At 46.5% G+C, this 26,383-nt stretch overlaps 1 protein-coding gene and 1 pseudogene across 2 annotated transcripts in view; both read left to right on the top strand.

Moving 5' to 3' along the window:
* The first annotated feature begins 321 nt into the window (after nt 1-321).
* On the top strand, nt 322-24,665 carry LOC105105248 (GTP-binding protein SAR1b-like; annotated as a pseudogene).
* NGEF (neuronal guanine nucleotide exchange factor) overlaps nt 618-26,383 on the top strand; it is a 101,357-nt gene continuing 75,591 nt past the window's right edge. The window contains exon 1 of one of the 2 annotated variants that reach the window (XM_010999013.3): nt 618-835. The gene's annotated coding sequence lies outside the window, so the exon portion shown is untranslated. The remainder of the gene's footprint in view (nt 836-26,383) is intronic. The other variant, XM_031452429.2, reaches the window with a different exon arrangement.

The following is a 26,383-nucleotide window of genomic DNA, read 5'->3' as shown; positions in this document are numbered from 1 at the left end:
AAACTTGGCAAATAATGGTAGTGGTCAAGGCCCAGGTTTTGGTACCAACTGGATGGGGTTTGAATCCTGGATCCCCAGCTTACTAGCTGTGTGGCTTTGGACAAGATGATCCACTTCTCTGAGCCTCTGTTTCTGCATCTTTAAAATGGGCATAATTCTCTGCTCACAGAGATAGCATGAGGCTTACATAAAGCAATCAGGTAAAGTACTTAGCCCAGAACCTGTCACTCAGTAGAAGGTAGCTATTAGCAGCAATAATAATGACAGTAATAGTAACAGAGCAAGTTCCCGTACAAAGCAGTGACAGTCCCACAACCGGACATGATCGAGCTGAGGCGTGATGTCACGTGCAAGAAGCGAATGGAACCCCAGCCCTCTCCCAAGTCTCAGACTGAGGCTGTGCTGCTGCCCGGCCCAGACCAGGGGGTAGGGGGGCCAGGCGCCGAGGGACCCCCAGGGTGACCTTGCCCCGGGGTGCAGCGCTAGCTGCTCCCAGCCTTCACCAAGGGCAACGCCCTTCCTCCTGCCTGGCCTCTGGGTCAGGTGTGTGACCGCCACCCTAGCTGGGCCCATGGGGCCCAGGAAGGTAAACACCTAGCCAGGAAGTGATTGTCATGGGCACAGGGCCAGCTCTGGGCCAGGCGGGTCTGAAGGTCAGGAATGTTTCCCAGGGAGCCTTTTCCAGCAGAGGACAAAGCCTCTGGCTGTGAGCTCTCTGGGACAGAGTGGAGGGTGTCTAGACACACCGGCTGGCTCTGAGGCCCCGACAGGACAGAGGACGGGAGAGGAAGAGCCATTCAAGGGGCTCCAACCCCCAGAAGCTCATCACCGGCAGGTGAGCAAATGGTTCTGGTATTTTTTTCTAATGAAATGAGATGACACAAGAGATGAAATGGGGGTTGTGGCCAGGGCAGGACTGGGAAGACCCCAGGAAGGTGTGTGAAGGGAGAGAGGACCCCACCCACCCCTTCACTGAGAAAGGGCTTCCAGAGAGAAAGTCCCAGATTTCATCTCAGGATGGAATCTCATCGTGGCTTCACCACTCTCCCTGCTGGGATTCAGTCTCACCATCTGTGAAATGGGGTAGTGATTCCCTCCAGGCACCTCTCCTGTGATGGTGAAGGGAGCAAGTGAGATAAGAGCAAGACTGGCTCCCTAATTTGCAGGGCCCCAAGCAAAATGAATGGGTGGGGCCCCTTGTTCAAACATTATTAAGAATTTCAAGAATTAAGAACTTTAAAATTAAGAAGAACATAATAAACCAAGTGAGGAGCCCTTCGAAGGGCAGGGTCCTGTATGCCTGGGCAGCTCCAGCCCTAAAAATAAATGTGCACGTCAACTGTGACAAGCTAAACAAATCATGATGACTCTGTGCCCCTGGCTCAAATCTCAGGGGCAGGAAGCACATTTGGGGAACAGAAGTCATAGCAGTGAAGTGACAGCCCCTAGCAATGCTGCCCACTGCCACCACCCCTGCTGTTCAAGGCCCCATCTCAGAAGGACAAAAGGCCCCATCCTCCCAGCCTCCTGGACTTGTGCACCTGGCTGGCATGAAGCCAAAGCCTGGTGCAATTCAGATGTCTGGAGACACAGCTTTCTCGGATGTAGCAATGGTAGGTTGTTCTTTCAGATCTTGATTTAAAATTGGGGACATTCGCACAATCTCTAGCTAAGTAGAACTGGGACTTGTGATTCCTACACTTTCGACAGTTCTGCTGAGTTCTGACAATGGTAAATGGAAAGATGATTATGTTAATACAGTAAGACCGTTGGTGGGACTGTCCCCACCGTCCCCGCCCCTGTCGTCACATCTTTGTCCTCCGCTCCACTCTTGCACTCAGATTTTCTCTTTCCTTTTCACTCCTGCCACATCTCCGACTGCCCCTGGCACTGCTTAGCCTTGCAGCAGTAGAAACCAGTGTCTCCGGGCTTTCTGGTCCAGGAAAGCAAATAACAGACCATCTTCCCGGAGCCCACTCTCAACTCCACCCCTTTCTGGAGCCCAAATTGTCTTGCAAGGGGCTCCCCACAGGAGAGGCAGGAGGTCACGCCAAAGACAGTGACCAGAGACGGAGGAAGACCATTGCTTTAAGAACTTTTCCTTGCCTGCGAGTGACCTCTCTGGCCTCAGCAAGGGCAGCCCAGGAGGCTTACACTAGGCGACAAACCAGCCCAGAGGCTGGCAGGAGGAGACCAGATCTGGCCACCACGCCCTGCTGGCCCCACCGTGTTCACAGCAGCCAGTGAGCCTGCCAACCCCAAGTCAGACAGCTCATCTCCTGGGATGGTCCTTTCCCCACCTCTGTGAGCCCATTGCCTGCCTAAGTAGGGGTCAATACTGATGCTAAGGTTACCCCCCACATCATCTTAGAGTCACAAAAGTCCTTCCTTTGTTCTTTCATCAAATAATTGCCGAGCACCTGGGGCAGACGAAGTTTTGGAGCAGGGCCGGGGATACACCTGGGACCAAGATGGCCCTCAGGCTGGCAGAGGAGAACCGGGCTAGAGGCCCCTCCTCCACAAACGAGGCACAGAACACCCTCCTCATGCAAGGATGGTTATGGGGCCTGAGTAGGGAATTACATCTCTGAGCCTGTGGGCTGTTTCTTTTCAGAGCCCCTTGGCGTCTTCAGGAGTCTGCTGGGGCAGGGCATCCTGGCTTCAGGAGGAATTGCCACCTTGGGCTAACCTTTCCCCACTTTGGAGCAGTCAGGCCCGGCGGGTGGAGCTCTGCCTCTGGACCTAGGGGACACGCTCAAGGAAGACTGTCGGCCTGACTCCTTTCCTTGGCCGACAGCAGTTCATGAGGCCCAGCTCCCTGGGAGACCAACCTGGGTCTGGGAAGAAGCCTTGAACAGTAAGAGGGAGCAGTTGCCTGGACCATCATTTAGCGGGTTTCCTTTGGAAGAATAGCTCAGGCAGCTGATTAAGGACCTGGGTGTCTGGGAACCTGGGTGAGGCTATTTCTCAGTTTTTCTACCTCAAGTAGCCTTACCTTTAGAATGGAAAAAAATGGGGATCATCAGAGGGATCTCAGGGAAGCCTGCATGGAGGAGGTGGCCCTTGAGCTGAGAATCATTAAACTATCTTACATCACTTCTTAATTATTTTACAAGAAGAAAAGAGCTGATGGGTAGAGTTTTATGTACTACGAAGTAAGGCTCTCTGGCTTGAAAATTAGGCTCTCTAGCATAAAAATAGTCATTTTTTCCACACTTCCCCTAATTGAATCCTGCAAGTTCTTTAACTAGCCCTCTTCCACAAAGAGCATGCCCCCGGGGAAGGGAGAGCAGGCTTTCACAAGGTGAAACGGGAGCCCCACAGGGCCTGGGGATGGCAGAAGCAGAGGCATGGACCTGGGGAAGCAGGAGGCCTGTTTAAAGGTTTTTGATGGAACAGGTTTGCTAGAGCAGAGGGAAGGTGGAGGGGGTGGCCCCCACCCAGGGAGCCTAGACCACAAAGGTCCTGAGATCACAGCAGGGGTCTCTATGGGCAGCGTGTCTTGGGGGCACGCCCCCTCACTCCCACACTCGAGCACTAGCTGGCTTTGTCTCTGTTGCCTTCACTTTTGGCTGGAGGTTTGCGCACAGCATTGATGTCTCCCGTAGCTAGGAGCTCTGACCATCAATTACTCAGGTCTTTGAGGGGTTTAAAGTAGGGCACTGATTCATTGTTATTTAATGACTGTGTTTCCTACCAGAAATGAATCCTTCAAACATAGGCTCTCCAGAGGACAAGCAGCTTGGACCATGCCTTAAAAGGCTCAGAGAAGCTTGGGAGCTCCCGGGCCAGGGACCAGCCAGGATGAGGAAGGCAGGCAAGCTGGACTTGAGGACTTTGACCCCCAGGCTCTGTCTGGGATTGGCAAGGGTTGGTCCCAAGCAGCTGACCTGGGGAGCGTTGTTCAATCCCACATGCTAGTGGTATGACCTGCTTATCTCTGCATTTCAATCCACCACATTAGTGTACTCCTGGCAGACTGACTCCTTAGGAACACCTCATCCACCAGGTCGGTATTTGCTGCTCGCTTGCCCTGGGCCAGCAGTGATCATAAGATGTGATGAGATGGCCAGAGGGCCAGTCCCTCTCCAAGCTCCCCACCCTCATTCCCACGCCTCAGTCACCTCCGCCCCCTTTACTGCTGTCCAAGTAAGTGGATTAAGATAACCCAGTTTCCTACTCACAGGTGATTCATTTGGTGTCCCTGAGCCCAAACAGATTCCCACTAAATCCCAATAATGGGACAAAAAGCTTCCAAGTATTTAATATTTATAAAACCCTGGCATAATGCTCTCTAGATGTAAATCCACTCATGAAAGTGAATACATCTATAAAGATACTTTTGCTCTCATCTGAGTGACATCAACATTCCTCGGTGGATTCTTGAATGCTGGAGGAAAGCTCTCTTTTCTGCCGAGTTCCTTTTTAGGAAGTTAGCTTTGATCTTAGAAATGATTTTAAGGTTCTTTTGTTTCCAGATTAAAAAGGCATCTGGCACGTGGACAATTTTTGCTAGTGCCTGACCTATCAGAGCAGTCCCCTGGAACTGACTTTCTACAGTTTTCTGGCCTCTTTGGAACTGGTTCATAGTCAAGATCAAAGTCACTTGCAGTCGGCTAATGTGGGTTCCAAGTCAAGGGTAAGGATGGAGAGATTCCAGCTCGAGGTCAAAAGGAAGGCATCTTGATGCTCAATGGGAGATAAAGAGATCCACTCAGGTTACGCTTGGAAAAACATTATTATAGCTGCTGTGTGTACCCACTGGAGAAATAGCACAGATGGAAATCGCCAAAATAAAGTAGTGTGGATAGCTGGGCAGTATCTTTAAACCATGGCCACGGCTGTGGAGGTCAAGGTAGCCCTTTTGTAGCCACTGGGCCCCAGGCAGAGTCACTGTACTTTTTACATCTCTCTGAATTATCTATAATCTTATAAGGCTGTTTCCTCAGAAAAGGCTGTTTCCTTTAAGTAAGAATATCCTAAATCAAGGTGGTGAGAAATAGTTTAGAAACCATGCTCTTAACCACTTTGCCAGAGTCAGGGTGTCTCCACCACTTGCTGGCTGTGTGACCTGAGCTGGGTCAGTTAGCCTCTCTGAACTTTCACGTCATCCACTGTGAAAGGGGACGTGGGACAAGGACAGTGATGATCGTATAGGATCACCTTGGGTATTCAATGAGATAATGACTATAAAGAGAGTGGTACTCACTTCTGTTACCCCAACGGGCCTTGAGAAAGAAAATGGGTCCTTTTTTCCAATATAGAAGTTAACGTTGAGCAGTGGGAGAGAATTAATCCATTCACATAGTTGGAGAATTGAGTACAAAACATGAGACCCCTCAAACATAAAGAGAATGGGGCATCCTTTGAAGAGTTTGCCCAACCTGCCTCAAGTGCTCTGAGCTTGTCCACCTTTGGGAAACTCCCTTCTTCATTGGCACCACTCACGTCTGCCTGTTGTCAGCTGGGGAGACCACTCACCCAGCGAAGTCTCCCTCCAGGTGTCGGAACGTTGGACTCAATGATTCTTTCCCTCCAGTGAACATTTCTTGATAAGTGAAGGCACTGTTTCCGGCAAAAACCTAATGTTCCAAAACTTTCTTCCTTCCAGTTTTATTGAGGTATAATTGGCAGGTGGCACTGTGTAAGTTTAAGGTGTGCAGCATAATGATTTGACTTACATATATCATGAAATGATGACCACAGTAAGTTTCATGAGCATCCATCATCTCATATAGATACAAAATTAAAGAAATAGAATAAAAAATAGTTTTCCTTGTGACGAGAACTGTCAGGATTTACTCTGAACAACTTTCATATATAACACACAGCAGTGTTAATTATATTTATCATGTTTTACATTATGACCATAACTGAAGCTTGTACATTTTCACTGCCTTCATCCAATTCCCCCTCGCCACACCCCCCACATCTGGTAACCACAAATTTGATCTCTTTTTCTATAAGTTTGTTACTTAAGTATAATTGACCTACAACACCATGTTAGTTCCTGTAATACAACATAATTTGATGTTTCTATACATTTCAACATGATCGCCATGATAAGTCTAGTTACAATATGTCACCATACAAAGGTATTATATAGTTGTTGACTAGATTCCTCACAGCATACATAATCATACCTATGACTCACTTATTTTGCAACTAGAAATTTGTACCTCTCAATCTCCCTCAGCTATTTCAGCCCTCCCCCTACTCTCCTCCCCTCTGGCAACCACATATTTGTTCTCTGTATTTATAATTCTGTTTCTGTTTTGTTATGTTTGTTTTGATTTTAGATTATACATGTAAGTGTTTGTCATTCTCTGTTTGACTTATTTCACTTATAATAATATCCTCTAGGTCCATCCATGCTGTCACAAAAGGCAAGATTTCATTCTTTTTTATAGCTGAGTAATATTCCATTGTGTGTGTGTGTGTGTGTGTGTATACTATGTATTCTTTATCCACTCATCTATTGCTAGGCACTTAGGTTGCTACCATATCTTGGCTATTGTAAATAATGCTGCAATGAACATAGGAGTGCATATCAGTGCCTATAAGAATTAGTGTTTTCATTTTCTTCAGATAAATACCCAGGAGTGAAATTGCTGGATCTTACGGTAGTTCTATTTTGAATTTTTTGAGGAATCACCATACTGTTTGCCACAGTGGCTGCACCAATTTACAATCTCACCAACAGTGCAATGGGGGTTCCCTTTTCTCCCATCCTTGCCAGCACCTGTTGTTCATTGTCTTTGTGAGAGTAGCCATTCTGACAGGTAGTATCTCATTGTGGTTTTGATTTGCATTTCTCTGATGGTTAGTGATGTTGAGCATCTTTTCATATGTCTGTTGGCCATCTGTATGCTTTCTTTGGGAAAAAAAAGTCTATTCATATCCTCTTCCTAATTTTTAATTGGGTTTTTCTTTTTACGTTGAGTTGTATGAGTTAATTGTATATTTTGTATGTTAACCCCTTATAAGATATGTCATTTGCAAATATCTTCTCCTATTCAGTAGGTGGCCTTTTTGTTGATAGTTTCCTTTTCTGTACAAAGCTTTTTAGTTTGATACAGTACCATTTGTTTATTTTTGTTTTTGTTTCCCTTACCTGAGAAAACATATCCCCCAAAATATTACTAAGACCATTGTCAAAGGGCTTACTGCCTATGATTTTTTCTAGAATTTTTGTGGTTTCAAGTCTTACATATAAGTCTTTAACCCATTTTGAATTTATTTCTGTGCGTGGTGTGAGAGAGTAGTCCAGTGTGATTCTTTTGCATGAGCTGTCCAGTTTTCCCAACATCATTTACTGAAGGGGCTGTCTTTTCTCCGCTGTATATCCTTGCCTTCTGTTTTGTAGATTAATTGCCCATATAAGTGTGGGTTCATTTCTTGGCTCTCTATTCTGTTCCATTGATCTATGTGTCTGTTTTTATTACAGTAATATTGTTTTTACTGTATACACTGTTTTTTATTACAGTAACTTTGTAATACAGTTTGAAACCAGGGAGTGTGACACCTCCAGCTTTATCTTTCCTTCTCAAGATTGCTTTGGCTGTTCAGGGTCTTTTGTGTTTCCATACAAATTTTAGAACGATTTTTTCTAGTTCTGTGAGAAACGCCACTGGTATTTTGATAGGGATTGCACTGAACTTGCAGATTGCTTTGGGTAGTATGGTCATTTTAACAATATTAATTCTTCTAATCCATGAACGGAATGTATCTTTCCATCTGTTTGTGTCATCTTCAATTTCTTTCCCCAGTGTCTTATAGTTTCCTGAGTACAGGTCTTCTACTGTCTTAGTTAGGTTTATTCCTAGGTATTTTATTCTTTTTGATGTGATTGTAAATGGGATTCTTTTCACTGCTCCATGCACATGGAAGCCAATACTATGGCACTGGCTTTTGAAGAGCCTTGTTGCAAGGCGTCCCCACAAGGAGATAGGAGGCAGGTCTCAAATCTGTCTCCCTGACCCAGGGTTTGGGGTGAAATTTAAGAAGTTACAGGAATTTCAAACTTGGAAGCTAATTGGTTAGCCTTGAATTAGTCTATATAAAGATCTTGTGCTACTGGAAGCCAGATTTTCCTTATTGAAGGACTTCTCGCTCCATAAAGGGCCCTGGTGGCAGCATTTCTATTCTTTGTTTTCTGTAGACCAAAGATCTTGGTTCTGGGGTCATCCTGGAGTTGTGGGTTCCCATCTTGCACATGTGCAGTGCTGTCTCTGTAAAACAACTCCAGGTTTGATTAATCAACAACCTGTCTTAAAGGAGAAAAACCAGTTTAAGCTGGTCAATGTTTGACATGCTGTTTCAATACTATGTTGAATAGAAGTGGTGAGAGTGAGCATCCTTGTCTTGTTCCTGATCTTAGAGGAAATGCTTTTCACCATTGAGTACGATGTTCCAGTGCTCCAAATTTTTTAAAAAATAGTTCAGTAAATGCTGGTGTGAAAGGAATTGAGGAAATCAGTTGTGGCTGAACCCCACAGATTTAGGGCTGTGTCTGTAAGAAGAGCGTATTAGCTTTCTACTGCTGTTATAACAAATGACCACACACTTAGAGGCTTAAAACAACACAACTGTATCATCTTCTCTCTCTGGAAGACAGAAATCCAACAGGGGTCTCACTGGGCTAAAATCAAGGTGTCAGCTGGGTTGCTCTCCTTCTGGAGGCTCCGGGGTAGAACATTCCCTTGCCTTTTCCAGCTCCTAGAGGCTGCCCCTGGTCCTTGCCTCGTGGCCTCTTCCCCCATCCTCAAAGCCAGCAGCTCTGTAGCACCTTCAAGACTCTCTCTGATCCCTTTTCTAAAGACCCTCATGATTACCTGGGATTCACCTGGATAATCCAGGATAATCTTCTTATCTCAAAATTCTTAACTTAATCACATCTGCAAAGACCCTTTTGGCATATAAGGTAACGTTTTCACAGATCCCAGGTATTGGGACATGACCATTCTGGCATAGGGTGGGCTGGTGGGCACTGTTCATTGAACCACCAAGAGATACTAGAGTTTTCTTAAACATATGTTTGACATATTTCGAAACAATGGATGACTTTTTGAATTTTTTTAAATTGCTAAAGCCACGCAATTAATAGTAAAAATATAAAGTGTAATACAGATTGTTTGCAATGAACTTCACATAATGTTCATGTTTACACAGATCTATATTTTTTGACTTTGGCTGACAAATAATGGATCAGTGCTCTCTGCTGTTTTTGTTGAAACACTCTGGCAACCTCAGCACTTATGTGGGAGGCCCTGCTGTCCCCAGCCCAACTCAACACACCCAGAGCATGTTTCTGCCCAATCCCAAGCAGTCCAAGGCCTAAAGAGGTAGTTCGGTGACACCTCTAGGGTTTAGTTCTTTTGGAGAAGGGGGTGTGGTGCAAGCACATGGTTATTCCAACCTCAGAGAGAAGTTCAGGGGGTCAAGAAAGCCTTCCTTCTCGATAAGAACCTGGATGGAAGTACATGGCAGTGTGCCTACTTCCTGCTGGTGCTCAGGGCTGTGCCCACTCCCTAGCACCATCCCCCACATCGAATGGAGGAGCTGTCCTGCAAGATCAGCCATCCCTGTTGTAACCATGGGACACTCTGAGCCCCAAGACGGACCTCTTCCAGAAACAGCATGGGGATGAGGGAGGGGAAGTTTGAAGGTTCAGGCCAGGCTGGCGGGGTTTACCCATCAGCCTCAGGAGAGGATGGGGGAGTTGAGTGTGTGGCTCTCGCAGTCCAAGGGCTGACCCGCTGCTTAGTCAGTGGCCCAGAAATGGCAGATGGGATCCATCACATGTTGGCCCTGATTCATGCAAAAAGCCATCCAGAGAATCTACAGAGGACAAGGCCAAATCTATGGCTTCAAGGGAAAGGATGCCACAATTGATTAGCAATGTCTGTCATGGCAAAGGAACAGGGAAAGGTTGTCTGTGTGCACTTGGCCCGCCGCTCCCAGTAAGGAAGAAGGTTTTGCCTGCACATTGATGTTGGGAACCTGGGGGAAGAGCTGTGCCTTATCAGTGAGACCCCAAGCCGGTCTGTTGGTAGAGCTGCTTCCTCATCTTTAAAATGAGAGAAACCAATGAAGCCCTTTCCAGCTCCCTGAGAGGATGGTAGGGCTGCAAATCAGAAGGATGTCACAGACACAAGCTGCCCAGGCCTTCATCTCTGGGGCAGAGGGCCGAGTGGCTGGCCTGGTGGCAATCCTTGACCTACCACTGCCATCTTGCTGAGAGGGCCTGGGACCTCTGCCTGGTGTCAGTCTGAGCCTGCGTCCTCACCCCCGTGGGCCCTGGTCTGCCTGGGGGAGACTCATCCACTTGGATATTGGGGCAGGGGGCTGCAGGAAAATGAGATGACCCGAGGGATGCTGTGTGTGAGGGGGACGCAGCAGCAGCCCCCGTGTTAGGAGAAGGAGGCAGGGGTGAGGTAGAGCCGCTGGGACTTGGAAGAAGGCCCAGGCCCTGGGGGTCAATAAAAATCATTAGATGAGTGACTCCAGGCTCCAGGAAAGGAGCTGGGAGAAAGCCTTTGCCTCAGTCAAATGTCCATGGAGCCTGAAAGAGAGGCCCCTGGGCAGAACTGAGGAAGGGGAGACATGGGGAAGTCCAGCCTCATGAACAGCACAGCAGTGAGAGCAGAGGGAGGGAGAGACAGAGGGGAAGGCAGGGACCAGATGAGGCTAGGTAAGAAATTGGGTCTTATCTGGAGCCATTTAAGAGTTGTGAGCAGGGGGATGACATAGTGCAATTTATGTTTTATTTCAAAGAACCAGGTTTAGGCATTTCCTGGGATTTCTGGCAACTACCTCATTTTTTCTGCCCTAATGGTCCTGATGGGCACCTTCTACTAGCATCTGGAGGACAGAGAGTTTCCAGGGGCTGAAGGGCACATCCCTGCCTCCATCAGCCTTGAGTCAAGACACTGGGAGGATGGAAGGAGGAGGGAGATAGGCTCAGGAGAAGGTTGTGGTTGTACAAATGGACAATCAGATGTGACGGAGCCTGGAGAGATGAGAAGGTGCAGGTGGAAAGCGGGTAGCAGGGGAGGGCTCCTCGGGAAGGTGAGGGTTGGGGGACGCAGAGTCCTGAGGAAGAAGGAGCTGGGAGGAGGAGGAGACAGCACGGGAAGGCAGGACTGCAGGGGGCGTGGAAGGGAGTTCCTCCGAATGTTGCTGCTGGAGCAGAGGGAGGTGGGAGGCTGGCGACCCCGAGAAGGCAGGCACTGTCACTGCGGAGAGCAAAGGTGGGTCTGCTGGAGAAATCAAGTCAGTTCACTGCTCTGTCTTGCACGGTGACCACGAATGGACTGTGACATCTGTCTGCCCTTGCCCAGTTGAGGTTAGAAAATGTCAACACGCATTAAGTCCTGAGTCTGCTGGAGTGAAAGGAAACGTGGGCAGGTTGGAGGGAGGATGGGGTGGAAACCCAGCGGGGGGCCAAGTTGGAGCAGCAAACCCGGCCTGGGGCACCACCTCAGATATTCAGTAAACGTGATCTGAGCATCTGTGGTGTGTGCTGAGTTCTGGGGGGAAGGAGAACTGTGCAGGTGGGGCTTGTGGTGGCGCTGGTCTGCTGCAGCCCCGGAAGACCTCGACTTGGCGCGCACTCATTGTACTGTGGTGACCGTCGGGCCTGCTCCCCCATCTCCCTGGGCTGAGACCTGCATCTTTGCATCCCCAGGCCAGGAGCACGGCGTGGGTGCTCAGTAAGCATTTGCTGCATACAGGAGGGGTCAGTGCATGCCAGATGTCTCTGTGGACTTTAGTGAGTGTGGGCTGTGCGTGGACGGGCTTCTCAGGTCCCCAGGAACAGGCTTAGAGGACAGAGCACGGAGGACCAAGCAGGCGAGGCGGGGCTGGTACCAGGCTGGTACCAGGCATGAGCCCAAGGGTCAGGCTAAACCGAAAGCCATGGCTGGAGCCTGTCAGGAGATGAAAGGAGAAGCCATGAGGAAAGAGAGATGGATTTGGGAAGGATCAGAAACAGGCAGGGACCCAGGCTCGGGGGCAAGAGCACCAGCGCTGCTATGGGCGGGGCCAGCCCCCAGCTGGGTCCTCGAGGGCCTCCTGGGTGTGGGGAGAACCCAAACACCCGCCAGAGTGTCCTCTTCACACTGGGTATGTCCTGTAGGCCACCTGGCAAGCTCCAGGTAATTTATGATTAAAACACATGGATTCATGAACACAAGCAGGTAAGTGCCAGAGAGCAGGGGGCTTGAGGAAAGCCGCGGATCCTCCAGACACATACTCTTGCACACAAGTCCAGGGGATTTCCAGAAGGCCGAGGTGGATCAGAGGTTCATCTGAACCCCCAGGGGGCCTCTTACAGCCCAACTGCCCCCTCCTCGACCTGCACCCCACCCCCTGCAAGGGCTTCTGGTTGACCGGGTCTGGGGTGGGGCCAAGAATCTGCATTTCTTAAAAGCTCCCAGATGCTGCTGCCCAGAGTGGACCACATTTTAGGAACCGCCAGCATAGAGAGAGGGAAGAAAGTCTCAGTTCAAAGAGAAATGAACTCTGTGGTGTCCGGTTCATCCAAGTCATTTCAATTCAGTGCTTCCAGAATGTCAATCACTTACTTTCCACATTTACAATTCTTAACACATCCATGTACGACCTGCTATTAATACTGCCTACAGATTGGCTTTAAATTAAATTCTCTATTTTCATCCTAAGCATTAATACTTATGAAATCACAGGTTTGATGTGCTAATTGGATTTTCTCTAAAATACATAAAACTCATAACTATTAATTTTTTTTCATGTTTGACTGATGTACCTCCTAAAATCAGCTCACAGACACTGGTTTAAATTCCATGCCACTGGAAGGAGCACAGGGGACTGTCTAGGTTCATCCAGATCCCACGAATATTTTGGATGAGAGAGGGCTGGAAGAAATTACAGTCTCTCAAAAGCTCTGCCACTATTGTTTGTTTTCTAATGACTCCCACTTGAATTACTCACTCAACCCAAGTCCCAGCCCCTCTGCCCCTGCAGCCCTCACCCCTGCTCTATCCCCTCCCACCTCCCTCCAGCATTCCGTCCTCTTTGGCTGCCCCTACTCCCCTCTGTGCCCACCGACAAGGCCCTGGCACACTCTGCGGGTCTGGATCCCGACAGCACACGCCTCCACTAGCCTCAGTTTACCTCACTTCTTGGATAAACCTTTCTCAGGGCCTGTGTCACCTCCCTCCACCTACAGGGCTGTGAGGAGATCACAGGACCCCGCCAGGAGGCCGGCAAAGGCACCTGGATAGAAGGTTCCAGAAGGAAAGAGAAGCCAGAGGAGGGGCACCCTTGGGCCGATGAAGGATGTGGGGAAACTCCCTCCTGCTGGCTCTCTGGGGCCCACGTCGGCAAGGAGGCCACGTCTGTCTCATGGCCTGGGGCCGAACACAGAGAGGGACACAGACGTGTGAGTGGACGGAAACTACCAAGGGCACAACTGACCAGTTCAACCTCACATCCTAAATCGGAGGGTTGAAAACCTAGATAGACACACACAGGGAGTCCAGCTTTGACTAGTGGGAAGCAATGTGCAAGAATCCCTTCAAGCTACAATAAAAAGAAATGAGCACCAGGGCCAGCTGAGGGCTGAGCTAGGAATGAGGAATGGGAAAGCTACCACGGTCTCTTTCCTCCTTCCCTCCTTCCCTCCTTCCCTGGGCTTTCACACTTTCATTCTGCTTTGCTCACTCTCTCTCTCTCACTCTCTCTCTCTCACTCTCTCTCTCTCTGTCCACACCCGCTGCCCCTGCTACACGTATACAGGGTCCATCTTGGCCAATTCAAACTACCTCCCCCACCCCCATGGCCATCCAGCCCAGAGCCTCCGCTAACTGTCCTGGTCCCAATTCTCATCTCTGGGAGAGGGAATCTGACTGGCTCAGCCCAGCCTGTGGCTTGACTCCTCTTAGGTCAAAGGTCCAGCCTGTTCCAGTCAGCTGCTGGGGGAGTGGTACCCAGGATTTTCTCCCTCCAGGGATGAGGATGAAGCACACACCCTAGTAAGGGATTCCGGAGCAGGAGAAGGGAAGGATGGTCGCCTTATGGTGCCTTCTCCCCAGAACCATTTGGAGACACCAGATTGGGATTGAGATTTTCCCAACCAGAGACACAAGTAACCTCTTCATTTCTCTGCTAATTATTATGAACTGAATATTCATGTCCCTCCAAAATTCATACATTAAAGCTCAAACCTCCAAAGTAATGACATTTGGAGACGGGCCCTTTGGGAGGTATTAGGGTTAGATGAGGTCATGGGGTGGGGCCCTTACAAAGGGATTAGTGGATCTGTAAGAGGAAGGGCACACAGAGTTTTCTCTCTTTCTTTCTTTCTCACTCTCTCTCCTTCTCCCTCTCTTCTCCCCTTCCCTCTCTCCCTCCCTCTTCATGCACTACCCAGGAAAGGCCCTGGGAGGACATAGCCAGAAGGTGGCTGTCCACAGGCCAGGAAGAGGGCCCTCACCAGAACCCAGCCATGTTTGATCTTGGACTTCCAGCCCCTAGAACTGGGAGAAAATACATTTCTGCTGTTTAAGCACCCAGTCTATGGTATTTTATTAGGGAAGCCCTAGCTGACTAAGATGCCAGTTTTGGTCTTGCCATTTTTAGTGGGTCTTTTTATAAGTTCTCCAGAATTTGGGTCAATAGATGAGTTCACCGCAGCTCCACCATGCAAATGGCCCCATTGCTAGAACTCAACAAAGATCCAGTGTAGAGTGTGGCTTCCTGCACATAAACATCCCTGTCTGGCCGTGGAGATGACATTGCCCGCTTTTATGCAGTGTCTGTTTGCACTGTGACTGGGAGCTTGGCTGCCCTGGCCGGCCTCCCTCTGGCTGGTCCATAGCCCTTGGCCCACAGGTGGGCGGGAGCTGCCAAGGGCAGTGGCCAACCAAGAAGGCTCACCCCAGAAGGAGTGGTCCTTGTCCCCAGCTGACTCACAGCCTGTGTGATGGCACAGGTGTGTGAAAGAGGGTCAGCCTCCATTAATCAGGTAAATGTACTCTTAACAACAGGAAAACGCTGCAGAGCTAGCTCTGGCTTCCCTTTGAGAAAGTAAGTTGAGCCCTCTCCTCCCCCACCCAGCAGGGAGTGGCTGCTGTCACAGTCCTGCCCAGAGGGGACAGGACTCTCAGGAGCTGCCACCAGCCAGTCCCTGGAGACAGGGCATAGATCCTGCTCACTGGGACAGAGCAAAGACTCTTGTGGATCCTATATTTTTTCCCAAACTCTATACCTGGTTTTATATACATTATGTACATTTTATATGCATTATATGCATTTTGCAATCTTGGAGTTTCTTTACACCAAAATGTAAAAACAATTTAAATCAGCAGATTGTTCATTTAGTTGCAAAGAGTGAAAAAAGCAGCCCTGTGGTTTTTGGGGTGTTGACATGATGCCGGGCGCGCCAGGCGCTATAAACCCATTTAATTTCTGCACAGTCACTGCACAAAGGAGAGAGATTTCCTGAAGGAAAGAGAAGCCAGAGGAGGGCCAAGCTCATGTTTAGGATGACGGGGGATGTTAGGAAGTTTCTCTTGACAGCTTTCTAAGGCCCCGAGTAAAGGGGCCACATCTGGCTCATGACCCAGGGCCCAAGCACAGGGCAGACACAGATGTGCTCAGTGTGTGAGCGGACAGAACCCACCGATGACACGACTGACCAGTCTGACCCCATGTGAGCCTCGCGTGTTCCATTTCCTTCCAGACAGAGAGCTGAGGATCAAGGATGTGTTGAGGACCCAGGGAGACCCATCCCCAAGCCCAGGACGTGCTGAGAGGGCACATCCCTCCACTCTGGGGGTCCTGAAGCTTTAGCCTCAGACATCAGAGAAATGGAGGCCACCCAACACTAGTTAGGGTGTGTAAGAAGTGAGCTAGGAGGGGGCCACTCACCCTGCCCACCCACCACTCACTGAGAAGCCTGCTATTTGGTAACCGTGGGCCACAGCTGCTTTGGGGAGGGTACCCCTGCACCTGGCTTGAACCTCTGCCCTCAAACTGCCCAGGGTCCCATACAAAGCCGCTTCCACACAGCATGGTGGGAGAGGTGTGCTGATCAAAGTGCAGCCCTGTGGACGTGAGTCCCCAGGGATCCTGACAGCCAGGCCCCCAGAGAGAACAGGGCAGGGCTGTCCTAGCTCCTGGCTTTGTCCCTGCTGAGTGCTCTGCCCTGATCTTTGCTTGCTTCCTAAGTACGTGCTCCGCCTCAGAAGGCAATCTCTCCACCCTCCCCTCTGCTCATTCTTTTCCTCCAGTGGCGAGGCAGGGTTCTGGGACCTGCAAGACCAGAGCTCAAATCCTGCCTGAGCCACTTACCAGTGTGTGATCTCGGGCAAAGTACTGAGTTTCTCTGAGCTTCAGAGTCATCCTTTCTAACACACGACTCATCACAGTACTCCCCTCCTGCAAGGCTGTGTGAGGGTCGAATGGGTCAGAGAGAAGGTGCCAAAAAAAAAAAAAAATGACTGTTGACCCTCTCTGGGGAGCAAGGACCCCGTGTCTGCAGCTCAGGGCACTTCCCCTCTGGGGGGATGTGTCTCAGTTACCACCCTCTGGCCTAAGTCACTGCTGTCCTCCCTGTGGCCCAAGTCACAAGCTGACCTGCCTCATGGCCCAAGTCCTGTCTTCTTTCAGGGACGGGAGTAGGGTGGCTGCAGATGACCAGGCGCCTCCTCCTGTCCTGTCAGCACAGCCGTTCAGGACACAAGGGAGGACTTGCAGCCTGTGGGCCCACCTACGGGTGGCCACACGGTGATTCCAGACGGAGACCTGGTCCATCCCACATGGCTGCCTCTGGGAGGAGCAGCAGTTCAAGCCCCGGAAGCAGATGAGACCCTACCAGGGAGCAGCAGGGCAAGAGGACAGGGGTGATGCTGAGACAGGAGTAGACGCAATCCATTAGCAGCGATGGAGGCGGGGCACTGGGAAACTTGTCCACCGGTATCTCAAGCAGGGGATGATGCCAGGCGCTGGAGGAAGAGGATAAAGTTGAGCCCTCACCTAAGGACCCTCTGAGGGCTGGGGAAGCCTGGTGTCATGGGTTGTGGGTTGGGGGGAGGAGCTGATGGGTGCTGTGTGTGGCCAGATGCTGGGGCCTCTGGCCAGTGTCTAACCAGCTCACAGTCTGGAAATCTCCACTGTATCCCGCCCACTCTTGAAGGAGCCAGAAGGCCCCGGCTAGGGTGTGCCCAGCTCTTAAACCAAGAGCCACAAGGAATCCAATAGCAGCCGCCTCCATCAGGAGAGGGACATCAGTGGGGCTAAATTCTCTCTCCCACCCTGGCTGATGACCAGTGACAGCTAAGGACACCACCTCCAGCCTCCACGCTGTCCCGTTCCCCCACTAGGCCTGCGGGCCAGTGTCCTTTTCCAGGGGAAAGGGACTTGCCAGATTAAAGTGGAGGTTCTCAAGGCGTGGTCCCCAGACCAGCAGCAGCAGAGCACTTGGATGGACAAATGCTCAGGCCCCACCCCAGTCCTCCCGCATCAGAAACTCCAGGGTGGGGCCCAGCAGTCTGTGTTTAACTCTCCAGGAGATTCTGCAGCGTGAGACCCACAGAGCAGTGAGAGTGAACTGTCCACGTGGATGGGCCTCGCAGGCCTAATTCACAGGAAGAAGTCAGACAAGAGAGTGGGATTCGGATTGATTCCATTTACATAAAGGACCAAAACATACAAAACCAGCCCGTGCTGTCAGAAGTCAGAAGTTATCCTTGGGGGCTGGGGAGGAAGGGGCCGAGAGGCTTTCTGGAGCGGGGGTGATATCCCCCTTTGGGATCTGGGTGTGGTTACCCACTGTGTAAACATTCAGCGTCTATACTTAGAACGAGGGCAATTTCTGTATTCTACTATACTTAGAATACTTATACTTTAAAAAAAATTTTTTTTAACTATATGACTGAGTAAAATAGAAGTGCCACCTCCCTCTGGTACAGCCTAGTAATTGGTTGAAATCACTTCGGGATGACCTGAGGGTCTGCTCCTGGCTCCAGAGAATAAAAAACTGGGCATTCTTTTATCCTTGGCCAATTCAGTTTTATGAATTTAACCTAAAAGTGGCCTCAACAGACAACAGAACGGGCTGGCTAATTAAAACTAGAAAGGAGCCGCAGGTCGACCCATAGAAAACGCACACTGCCATCTTTGGTAAACGCCACTGCTCCCATTTTTTTGTCCTGGTTTATAGGTAATATTTCCAGAGAACAAGCTGCTTTGTTCAGTTACCTTGGTGGGCATTTCACAGAGTTTATCTTGGAGGAGACACCAGGAAACTGTTGCATAAGGAAAGACATACTGTGGATGTTTGACTCTGGGTTGAGGGGGGCGGTGTGGGGCTGGAGGCCAAAAGAAGAATCTTGCCTCACCTGCCAAGGAATTTTCCAGGCAAGACGCTTCAGGACCTTGACACCACAGAATGCAGCTTTGTGGCTCTGTGGCCCATCTGCCTGTGGGCTAGAGTAGATTCAAAACAATGTTTTTTATGGGGATCATGTTGGCCCTCCTACCATCCACTTGTCCACTCTCCCCAACCCCCAAGACCAGTCTGGTGGGAAACTAACAGGCGATCAGAACAGCCACCTCTATATACTCCCCCAGGAGCCCCCTCTCAACATGACCCCATCAAACATCACCAAGGAGAAGATGGAAAGTCCTTGTCTCCTTCCAGAACTCCTCTAAAAATCTCCTCCAATTCAGCAGAAGCCTGCACTGTGTCACCCTGGAGAATCACTCCTGCTCGGCTGCGTTTTGTGTGAAGCCATCAGCCTGCACTGAAGGAAACACGGAGGATGAAGAGTCTTACGACGCCTGTTTGCATGTGTGACCTCGTGGGGCCAAGGAGAAGGGCCGCCTCCTGGAATGAAGAGACCAGAGTCCACGCAACACCTGGGACCCACTTCAGCCCTACTCAGTCCAAAATCTGGGCCCGGGGCCCAGGAACCCATACATTTAACACGCTCTTCAAAGTCTGAAAATGGCTGCATTGCCGCTCCTTCCTCCATAAAAGTCCTTGAGAGAAATCCCTTCAGACTAACAATTTCTCCTGAGGAGTTGGTCAGTTTTTATCCCTGAAGGCAGTAGAATGAGGCGCTGACACGTTTCCCCTTTCTGTGTTGGCTGCTCGGAAGCATAGGAATAAATCATAACAAGGGTCCTTGTAATGGGCATTTTTTAACCTTATCCTCCATTAAGTCTTATGTCCCCACACTTTAATTCTTTCTTTTATCCTCTTTCTAATTTATGCTCTGCTGGGTAAGATATAGGTATAAATATGTATTATATTCATAGATGGAAATATCTCCTGTCGATCTGCACAGTAATGTATAAAGAAAACAGCTGCCACACATTGACTGCCAGCACTGTGCCTCCTTGTATGAGTCCCAGGGCTTAGGTGGTATCTGTCCTCCCTTCATGACAGTCAAGGAATGGGAGGCCTCAAGGGGAAGTCACACGCCAAGCTCATGAACAGGGCTGATGGCCCGTGCCGGTCTGGCTCCACTCACCCAAGACCCTCAACAACTATTCTGCTTTCCCTGGGGTTTTACAGCAAGATTTGGGAACCAGTAAATTCCTTCTCAAAATGTTCTACTTTCTGACCCCCGACAGAGGTGGAGGGGCTGGTCCCTACAACACCTTGGCCCAGTCTAGGTCTCGTGTTTTTTTTTCTTTTTCCAGTTTCGTTTTCCTTCAAGTAACTTGAATGATTGTCTTTTTTTTACAAAAAAAAAAAAAAACAAAACCAACCTCACTTAAACACACATGAAAAGAGATAATGAAGCAAACTAAATAATAATAAAATGATGGAAATATGACATAGAATATAATGCAACTATTAAGGGAATGTACATATACTTAGTTCATTGAAATAGAACATTCTCCAAACACACTGTTTAATGAGAGGAAAAAGCAGTAAGACATTGTATGTATTTTTTTAAAAATATTCTATAATTTGAAGAAGATATCTAACACTTTAGTTCCTTTGAAGTTTATTTAGGGAATTAATTTTGATATCTAAGCTGATATTTTTCCCAAAGGGCTAATCAATATTAATCAGATAAATGAAATCAGACAACATGTGGTCCTATGCGATTGGCTTCTTTCACTTGGCAAATGCTTTCAAAGTTCATCCATGTTGCAGCATACGTCAATACTTAATATCTTTTTATGGCGGAATATCATTCCATTGTATAGATATACCATACTTTATTTATCCGTTCATCAGCTGATAGACATTTGGGTTGTTACCACTTTTTGCCTGTTATGAATGATGTCGCTATGAACACTCATGTACAATTTTTTGTGTGGACATATGTTTGCATTTTTCTTGAGAATATACTTAGGAATGGAATTACTAGGTCATATGGTAATTCTGGGTTTAATCTTTTGAGGAACTGTCAGATTATTTTCCAAAGTGCCTGCACTATTCTACATTCCCATCAGCAGGGTATAGGGTTCCAATTTCTCTACATCCTCACCAACATTTGTTATATCTGTTTTTGATTACAGCTATCCTAGTGAATACTAAGGAGTATTTCGTTTTGGTTTTGATTTGCATTTCCCTGATGACTAATAATGTTGAGCAAGTATTCGTGTGTTTATTGGCCATTTGTACAACTTCTTTGGAGAAATGTCTATTCAGATCCTTTGCTATATTTTAATTAGGTTATTTTTCATTATTGAGTTGTAGGAGTTCTTTATATAGTCTAGACATAAGAGCCTTATCAGATAAAGGATTTGCAAAATTTTTCTTCCATTTTGAGTTGTTTTTCCACTTGATGGTGTTCTTTGAAGAACAGAAGTTTTGAATTTTCATGATGTCCAATTTATTTTTTCTTTTGTTGTTTCTTGTGCTTTTTGGTGTCACATCTAAGAAACCATTGCCTAATCCAATGTCAGTAAGATTTACACCTATGTTTCCTGCTGATAATTTTATAGTTTTAGCTCTTACATTTAGGTCTTTGATCAATTTTGAGTTAACTTTTCTATATGGCGTGAGGTAGAGACACAAATGCATTCTTTTGCATGTGAATACTCAGTTGTCCCAGCATCATTTGTTGAAAAGACTGTTCTTTCCCCATTGAATGGTCTTGCCACACTTGTCAATAATCAGTTGATCATGGAACAATGGATGCATGGGTTTATTTATGGATCCTCAATTCTATTCTACTGATCTATATGTCTATCCTTCTATTAGTACCACACTCTCTTGATTACTGCTGCTTTGTAGTAAGTTTTGAAAACAGGAAATATGAGTCCAAATTTCATCTTTTTCAAGATTGTTTTGTCATGGGTCTTTGAATTTCCATATGAATTTTATTATCAGTTTATTAATTTCTGCAAAAAAACTAGCTGAGATTTGGATTCTGTTAAATATATAGATTAATATCTTAATACTGGTTCTTCTAATCCATGAAAATGGAATATCTTTCCATTTATTTGTCTTTCTTAATTTCTCTCAATATTTTATAGTTTTCAGAATATAAATTTTGTGCATTTTTGTTAAATTTATATTCCTAAATATTTTAATGGTATTATAAATAGAATTCTTAACTTCATTTCTGGTTTTGTTCATTCCTACTATATAAAAATCAATTAATTTTTGCATATTGATCTTATACCATGAAACCTTGTTGAACTTGTTTATCTCCAACACTTTTTTTTAGAGGATTCCTTAGGATTTTCTAAATACCAGGTCATGTCACCTAAAAATAGTTTTACTCCTTCCTTTCCAATCTGAGTATCTTTTATTTTTCTTGACTAATTGCCCTAGCTAGAGCCTCCATTACAATGTTTTGTTTGTTTTTTATTGAAGTACAGTCAGTTACAATATGTCAATTTCTAGTGTACAGCACAATGTCCCAGTCATGCATATACATACATATATTCATTTTCATATTCTTTTTCATTAAAGGTTATTACAAGAGATTGACTATAGTTCCCTGTGCTGTACAGAACCTCCACTACAATGTTGAATAGTAGTGGAGAGAGTGGGTATCCTTATCTTCTTCCTGATTTATAAGAATACATCGAGTCTTTCACAATTAAGTATAACATTAGCTGTGGGGTTTTCATAGATACCCTTTATCAAGTTGAGGACGTTTTCTCCTTTATCTGGTTTGTTGAATGTTATTATGAAGGAGTGCTGGATTTTGTCAAATGTTAATTGATGCCAGATGTATGGAGATTATCATATAGCTTTGTCCTTTATTTCATTGGTTTGGTGCATTATATTGATTTTTGCATGTTAAAGCAAACTTGCATTCTTGGGATAAATCCTACTTGGTTATAATGCATAATACTTTTTATATATCAGTTTACTACTCTTCTGTTGAGGTCTTTTTCATCTATATTAATAAGAGATATTGATCTATATTTTTCTTGTGATGTTTTTGTCTAGTTTTGTAATCTCTCCATTTTTTATGTTTGTGATTCCTCTTCTATATTCATTTTGGGGCTGGCCATTCTGTTTTACTAATTGTAAAGGATGTGCCACATTCTTTTTATTACTGTAACATTTTATGACATTTAAAAGAAGCAGACTCTTCATTACCTGAATTTCTCAAAAAGTTTAAGATAATTTTGCTTATCCTGAAGATGAACTTCATAATAATTTTATCAAAATATTCCAGTTAGGTTTAATTGGAATATTTTAGCTGGAATGGCACTAAAACTATGTATTAACTTGGTAAGAAATAACATATTTTTAATTTTCCGTTTTCCTATCCAATAACAACCCATGCTTCTCTAAAGATGCAAGTCTCCTCCCATCTCTCAAGGTTTTCCTTTACATAAGTTCTTTGTATTTATTAATACAATTCTCTTGTGTTTCTTGGTTTTGTTTCTACTACAATCTGAAGCTCTCTACTTTGGTATTGTTGACTTGTAGTGAATCTATCCTATCCTGGCCCTGGACCAAATTCTTTGTAATTCCCATACTTTCCATTGGTTCTTTGGTCTTTCCAGGCATACAAATCACCTGCAAATTACGAATATTTCATCTTCTTTTCTGACATTTGTGTTATGTCTCATTACTTTGGCTAAACCCCCAAGAAACATGCTGATGACCACGAGAGCAGGAGCCTGCTCTGACTCTGCAGCGTTGCTGCACTTGTGATGTGCACAGCACCCTTTCTCACAATGAATTTTCCTTCTGGTCTTATTTTTAAAGATCTTTCCTTGGAGATTCATGTTTAATTTTGTCACTAACCCACTGTTGTGCTATGTTGTGTTACGACTGCCTAATGATTATGAAATTTCCTGTTTTACTAAATTACTCTGAGAATGTTTTAATTAGGGAATGAAAACATCCCATTTAACAGTTCATTCTTATTCTGTATCTGATTTTTTTTGGAAATCTCAACGTTTGAAGGTATAAACATAAAACAGCTTTGTTTTCCCCTGTTAAGGCTACCAGTTTTCTTCTGTTCAAACTCTCTACTCTGCTGCATAGCAGGGCTCCTGGTGGCCTCTTGGTCAGGTCGCATAACTTCCTTTGTCTCTTTCAGTTCTTAAAAGTGATTCCTTTTTATATTTAAGATTATGTTCCTATTCATTCTTTTCTCAAAAGATTTATCTATTTAATTTTTGAATAGGTCAAGATATTAATATAACCTTTAAAAATAAAAAAAATTAAAATGTATGTACTTTAAAGTCTGTTTCCCTCCCAGTTCTATTTCCCATCTGCCCAGGCTTCTTCCTATAATAAAAATATGTATATATGTAACCATTGATCCTAATTTTTTGTAACTCCTTCCAGAAGTTTTTAGGCACATCCAAATTAATTTGAATATATTTTCCCCTTTTCCACTGATGGAAACATAATCCTCTTCTGCCCTTGTTTTGCTTTCTTGGGATATCCTAGGATTGTTTCTTGATCAGTATACAGAGCTTCCTCTCTTGCTCTTATAATAGCATCTCACTCCATTGATAGAAATGTTTAGACTTTTCAAGGGCCACGGCAGCTATGGCGCTTTGCAGTTTGGTGTCCGAGTGAGTAGGGCCAACGCTAAGCAAGGAATTGCGTTCTCTCCAAACGCAGATCCCATAAGATTTGGATGTGTCCTTCATATTTGACTGGATTTACAGTGGTTTCAGTAGTGTGCTGCAGTTTTTTAGGATTGCATAAGGAAACTGGTAAATTGGTATTTCTTGGATTGGATAATGCAGGAAAAACAACATTACTACACATGCTAAGATGACAGACTTGGACAACATGTCCCAACGTTACATCCCACTTCAGAAGAACTAACCATTGCCGGCATAACCTTTACAACTTTTGATCTGGGTAGGCATGCTCAAGCTCGAAGAGTGTGGAAAAACTACCTTCCTGCTATCAATGGCATTGTATTTCTGGTGAATTGTGCAGACCATCAAAGGCTGTTTGAATCAAAAGAAGAACTTGATTTGCTAATGACAGATAAAACTACTGCTAATGTGCCTATACTGATTCTTGGGAATAAGATCGACAGACCTGAAGCCGTCAGTGAAGAGAGGTTAAGAGAGATGTTTGGTTTATATGGTCAGACAACAGGAAAGGGCAGTGTATCTCTGAAAGAACTGAATGCCCAGCCTGTAGAAGAAATGTTTAGACTTTTCTAATTGGTGTGAGCAGTTCCTGATTGATAGAAATCACAGCGTCTTCAACCACTTGCTCCCAGACAATGTTGCAGGGGTCATCTGCACGCAGGCCACTCGTCACATTTGCAAGCAGATCCATGGGCCAGATTCTTGAGGGCAGGATTGCTGGGTTAAAGCAAATTTGCTTTTGACTTTGATAGAGGTTGCCAAACTGTCCCCATGGGGGTCGAATCCATGCAAAATCCTACCAGTGATGATGGAGGGCTGCCTCCTGCCCCTTGGCTTCACTGACTGCTTTTCAAAGTTTTATTTGTTGCTAATGTAACAAGTGAAAAAAGGGATCTCAGTGTGGTTTGGATTTCCTCTCCTCTTCTCAGACATGAGGCTGAAAATCTTTCACAGGTTTCTACAAGGGATTTGTTATTTCCTTTTCTGTGAACTACCTGTATCTTTTGCCCATTTCAGCCATGTCCAAACACTATTCACATTTCCCCCTCTCCCCTCCCTCTAGCACAGGCTTGACTATTTGGGGGGTGGAAGAGCAGACCCAGAGACCCCTGCTCATCCTCCTCCCTTCTTCGGGGGTGCAGGAGGCAGCAGGGATTGGCAAGTCGAGGTCTCCTTCTATGACTGGCTGCGTGTCCATGGCAGGAGGCATCCCTCTGGTTCAGCCTGGCTCTGATGCTTCGCTAATGGAGTATTCGAGGTTGTCTTGGGCTAGTGTTCATCTGCACCATCTCGCTGCCCTCTGAGCTCTAAGGAGCCCTGGGGAAATCTGGGGTCTTCTGCAAGGGCTTCTCCAAAGGCCATGGCCAACAAAGAAGAGCGGGCATGCCTCATCCCCGTCTAAGACGCACCAAGCCACAGCCCCCTCAAGTCCAACAGTGTGAGGTCCCTCAGCAGGTCTTGCCTTCAGAAATCCTCTGACTTAAAGCCACCTCCAGTCCCATGTTCAGCAAGTCCCCAAACCTTACGAAGCACAGGTGGGGTGACAAAGGATAAGGTGCCATCACCCTAGGCTCCCAGGACCCTCTCCTAGGAGACTCTGGAGCAGGCCTATGGGTCCCACAGCCCGGTGACTCCTGGCTGGGAGCCTCCCCTTCCTGCAGGAATCCTGGGTTTTTCCAAGGCTCCCTCAGAACCACTCTCCTCTTTGTATGAAATATGGCACCCCAAAAGGCCAGGTTCTTCCCCTCTTTTCCTCTTCTTTTATCAAGGTGGGGTGCAGGGAAGAGGCACAGCTCCTTCAGTAATCCCTTGGGGTGGCTTCTGGCTAACCCAGGCTGCAGCAGAAATCTGAATAGAACTAGCCGTGTTTGGCCTCAGGAGCAATTACAGAACAACAGGAAAAATCCTACGACGTTTCCATCGCTTTGTTTTATGTTTCTCCTTTATAATCTTTACCTTCTAATTTAGCTTTGATTTATGAACTGTGTACATAGTTTTTTTTAAAGAACTTCAAAGCACAAGCTAGTCATCAGTGATGCTTCTTAATCTTAATTAGCATTTTTAGGGGAAGAGCCTGCTAGTCCCGCCATAAATTTGATTCTTAATTTCAGCCTCCCCTGTTGGGTGGCTGTCTTCCTTTGTAGGTTTGCTCTGGTCTTTTCGTAAGAAGTTGGGATCTGGGATTAACTTAAGCTTTCATCTCACCCAAGGTTTCACTCTGGTCTTCTGCTAATAAAGGACAAATTCCCAAACTCCTCACACATGCCAGAAAGAGAGCGGGAAAGAGCACAAGGAGCAGACATCAAGCAATGGGGGAAGGCTCTATTCCTGGCTGTTTAAG

The sequence above is a fragment of the Camelus dromedarius genome, chromosome 4, assembly GCF_036321535.1.
Source record: "Camelus dromedarius isolate mCamDro1 chromosome 4, mCamDro1.pat, whole genome shotgun sequence".
NCBI classification, from domain to species: Eukaryota; Metazoa; Chordata; class Mammalia; order Artiodactyla; family Camelidae; genus Camelus; species Camelus dromedarius.
The sequence above is the reverse complement of the archived record's forward strand: the minus strand, read 5'-3'. Positions and strand labels throughout refer to the sequence as shown.